Below are 4,607 nucleotides of genomic sequence, written 5' to 3'. Positions count from 1 at the left end.
AAAAAATCTGTGGGATTTAGTTTTTAGCAACAGATATCAGTGTGAAATGATATATTGGACCCTACATGAGCACATGTTGACAATATTGTCACTGAAATCTGTGTGATATAGTGTTTTTCACAGATATGCGTGTGTCCCAAATATTTAATAGATATAGATATATGTGAGAAATATTCTACACACTGATATCTGTGTGTGATAAAAAAATTATAATTTATTAAATAACTTTATACCCACAGACATCTGTAACAAAGTTTTTACACATAGATATCCGTGGATAATAACAAAAATATAATTTATTAAATAATTTTATACTTACAGACATCCGTAACAAAGTTTTACACATAGATATTCGTGTATAATCACAAAAATATAATTTATTAAATAACTTTATACTCATAGATATCTGTAACAAAGTTTTTACACACAGATATCTGTGTGTAATAACAAAAATATAATTGATTAAATAGTTTTATACTTAGAAATTTTTTATTTCTTTCCCCAAATTTAAAAGATTTATTAGAAAGAATTTCAAAACAAAATATGTGAATAACAATTACTTATTTCTCTCCTCTTCAAAGTGCTTTTGTTCCTGGCCGTTTGATATCGGATAACACTCTTGTTGCATCTGAAGTTGCTCATTTTATGCATAAGCTCCGACATCAGAATGAGGGTTTCTTCTCCTTTAAGTTAGATATAAGTAAAGCATACGACAGATTGGAGTGGACTTTCTTGATCTCTATTTTATCTAAAATGGGGTTTGCACAAAAGTGGATTGACACTGTTCTTTGTTCCATTAGAACAGTGCGTTATTCTATTCTGTTACATGGTAAACCTACAGGTTATATTACTCCCTCCAGGGGCATCAGGCAGGGGGACCCTCTTTCTCCATACTTATTCATTTTGTGTGTTGAAGGTCTCTCGTCCCTTATTTCTCATGCAGTATCCCAGGGTACACTGAAGGGGCTGAAGATGAGTCCTCAAGCCCCAACTATTCATCATTTGCTATTTGCCGATGATAGCTTTCTATTCGGAGAAGCCTCTGTGGTGGAATGCTCTACATTCAAGTCTATTTTGAATGTGTATGAGCGTGCTTCTGGCCAAAGGATTAATTTAGAGAAGAGCAGTGTTGTCTTTAGCAGGAATGTGCATCCAGATACTAAAGATAGTTTAGCTTCTATTTTGGGGGTACAGTGTGTGGAGGACCATGGTCGATATCTAGGGCTTCCACTTCATGTGGGCAAATCAAAAGTGGCAATTTTTTCTTATCTTAAGGAAAGATTAACTAAGAAGCTGATCAGCTGGCGCACAAAAATCCTGAGTTCTGCGGGGAAGGAGATTCTGATTAAGGCAGTGGCTCAAGTTATTCCAACGTATGTTATGAGTTGTTATATGCTTCCTAAAGGTCTTTGTGATGATCTCCACCACCTTTGTGCTCAATTTTTTTGGGGAGGATCAGATTCTAATCGCAAAATTCATTGGCGGTCATGGGATAGGATGTGCCTGTCTAAAAGTGAAGGAGGTTTAGGTTTCAAGAATCTGCATGCTCATAATTTATCTCTGCTTGCAAAACAGGGATGGAGATTAATCACTAATCCTAATTCCTTGTTGTCTCGTTTGCTCAAGGCTAGGTATTTTCCGAATGGTTCTTTTTTGGATGCAGATATGGGGGATTCCCCCTCGTATGCATGGAGAAGCATTATGGAAGCTAGAACTGTCCTTCAGGCTGGATTACTTTGGCAGGTTGGTAATGGCTCCTCTATTCATGTTTGGAGTGATCAGTGGATTCCAACTGTTTCTCCTCATCAACTCTGTAAACCGGCTGCTTGTAATATTGAGCTAGTCTCTTCCTTGATTGATGCGGATACCAAAAGTTGGAGGGTTGATGTTTTGCAACGTCTATTCTCTCAAGAAGTTGTTGATGCTATCTTGTGTGTTCCTCTCAGTCATAGAAATAGAAGCGATCGTTTGAGCTGGAAGCTTGGGAATAAGGGTAAGTTTTCTTCTAAAACTGCCTACTATGTAGCTCGGGAGGTGGTGATGGGGGATGTCTTTGCTTCCTCCTCTATTGGTGATCCTTTTCGTATTCTCTGGAAGTCACTTTGGAAAGCTAAGATCCCTGGGAAGGTCTCTATATGTATCTGGCGAGCTTGTCACAATGTGTTACCAACTAGAGAGAGTTTGAGTAAGAAGGGTTACACTGGTGATATGGGATGCCTGCTTTGCCGTCACCAGGTTGAGAGTGTTGGCCATGTATTATGTGGGTGCCCTACTGCGCAGGAAATCCTTACTGCTCCTCCTTTTTCAATTCAGGTTCCTATTACTCATTCTTTTATTTTTAAGGAATGGTTACTTGAGCAAGCATCTACTCTTTCTTATGAAAATTTTTCTAAGCTGTTGATGCTTTTATGGGGTCTTTGGAAGAATAGGAATGATAAATTGTGGAATGATAATGCTAAAAACGCTTCTACTATTGTTGCTTGTACTATGGCTTGGTATGAAGAGTTCCTTCAAGCTAATAGGGATACGATTATGGTAATCGATAAGAGGACGAAAGCTAGAGCACATTGGTCCCCTCCCATGAGTGGCTTATTGTGCATGAATGTTGATGGTGCTTATGTCTCTACTCTACAACATGGAGGCATTGGCGGTGTTCTGCGTAATGAGAAGGGTGAGTTCATTGCAGGCTTTGCTTATAGAGTGACTAATGTGTCCTCTGCCTACCATGCTGAGTTGCTTGCTATTAAATCTGGGCTGGAGCTTATTCAAGCGCTGGGTGTGTCTAATGTTGCTATAATGAGTGATTGCTCAGAGGCAGTGAAGGCTGTGACTGCAGAGGATCATGACTTCTCTACTTTGGGAATTATTGTTGAAGAAATTCAAGAATTGCTAGGTGATTTGCTTTCTATAGGTGTTCATCATACTTATAGGACCGCTAATCATGTTGCTCATAGACTAGCAGGATTTGGTTTTGATTCTGACATTCATATGGAATGGTTTTCTCAAGCTCCAGAGTGTGTCCTGGATGCCCTACAGTACGATTGTAATCGTATAATTCATTAATACAATTTCATCTTTACCTCAAAAACAATTACTAACATAAATCAGTGTGAGTAAACAAATACTCACAGAAGTCAGTGTAAATCACAAATACTTACAGAAATCTGTGTGAGTAAACAAATACTCACAGAAGTCAGTGTAAATCACAAATACTTACAGAAATCCGTGTGAGTAAACAAATACTCACAAAAATCAGTGTGAATAAATGATCACTCACAGAAATCAGTGTGGATTGAAATGAATTTGATTTACCGGAAAACTGCATTTATCTCTTTCTTGCCTTTTAAAATCAAAAAACTTTTTACTCTATCTCTCTCTATCCCATCTGCTACTTATCTCTTTCTTGCCTTTCAAAACTGAAAAACTCTCTCTCTCCCTCTCTCTTCCCATCTGCTATGATCTTTAATTAGAGTCAAGTGCCGATATCTCCTCCCTTTTTCCACAGCCTATGTCAAATACTCAACTATCCCAATCTCAGTCTCATCTCCTTCTAATCAAACAACCACTCAGAGTAGTCTATGTGGAATCATGCCTAGTTTGTTGTTGAGCATAGTGGATCGGCTGACTTTCTTCCTCTCTCTAATGTATTCGAACCCAAATCCGATCCCCAATTTAAGAAAAAGATAGATTGATATCAGGTCTTTACTTGATCCCTTATTGTTATAGGATCTTGAATTGTTTTTAATGTTTTTGGTTCCTGTTATTTGTTGTGGATTGCTTTTGATGTATATGTTTATGAAAATATTTGCGAGATCTGGGTTTTGCAGAATCATTGTGAGTAGAAATAGGAGGTGGAGGCATGGATGATTGGTTTCAGTAATCATATCTATGCTGATTGGGTTATGGCATGGATGATTTCTAATCAAGCAGATCTATCCATTGAAAGTAAGATTCGTTGGGTTTATTGGATTTAAATTTTAACAATTTCAGTTTCAATAATCTCCTTTGCATTTATGGTCATATTGGGTATTCTCTACCAAAGTTTGAGGTTCTTAATCCATGTCTTTCTTTGTTCAGTAATGCTCTACACCGAAGACTGATTACGATGTCGATGGAGATTTTGACCCAGAAGATCTTCCAACAACCTCTTATAACAATTTGAATTTTGAATTCGATTCTACTGAACCAGAAGATATGCATGCAAGGACCATGTTTGTTGATGAACCAGATCTGGGAATAAAAGAAATAATCAGACGTATTAAAATTTAGAAATTTTAAACAATTGGTAAAATTATTTTCTTTAATACAATTGGACCGATGAAATGTCAAAAATATCTGTAACAAAAAAAAAATGTCAAAAATATATTATTTAATATTTAACCAATTCACACGGATGCATTTTACAAATATATTTTTATCATTGATTTGATGGACCTGTATGGAATTGGAAAGTGGTGGGTCCCATTAATATAGTCCACACTGATTTTTCTATCTGTGTGGAGAGACCAAAGGCCACCCCCCTCAAATGGGACAGAAATTTAATCTGTGAGTGTAGGGTGGCTATTGGGCTTCCCACACGGATATCAGTTGCTATTTGAGATTATACC

The 4,607-nt window shown here is 37.1% G+C and overlaps 1 long non-coding RNA gene across 1 annotated transcript; it reads left to right on the top strand.

Annotated features, from left to right (window-relative positions):
* Nucleotides 1–3,386: 3,386 nt before the first annotated feature.
* On the top strand, nucleotides 3,387–4,375 carry LOC133730126 (uncharacterized). Its single transcript, XR_009856613.1, has 3 exons — nucleotides 3,387–3,698; nucleotides 3,828–3,945; nucleotides 4,078–4,375. It is a non-coding gene; the product is annotated as an uncharacterized LOC133730126 (long non-coding RNA).
* The last annotated feature ends 232 nt before the right edge of the window (nucleotides 4,376–4,607 follow it).

This window comes from Rosa rugosa, chromosome 2, assembly GCF_958449725.1.
Source record: "Rosa rugosa chromosome 2, drRosRugo1.1, whole genome shotgun sequence".
Taxonomy (NCBI): domain Eukaryota; kingdom Viridiplantae; phylum Streptophyta; class Magnoliopsida; order Rosales; family Rosaceae; genus Rosa; species Rosa rugosa.
This window is presented reverse-complemented; position numbering and strand designations above follow the sequence as displayed.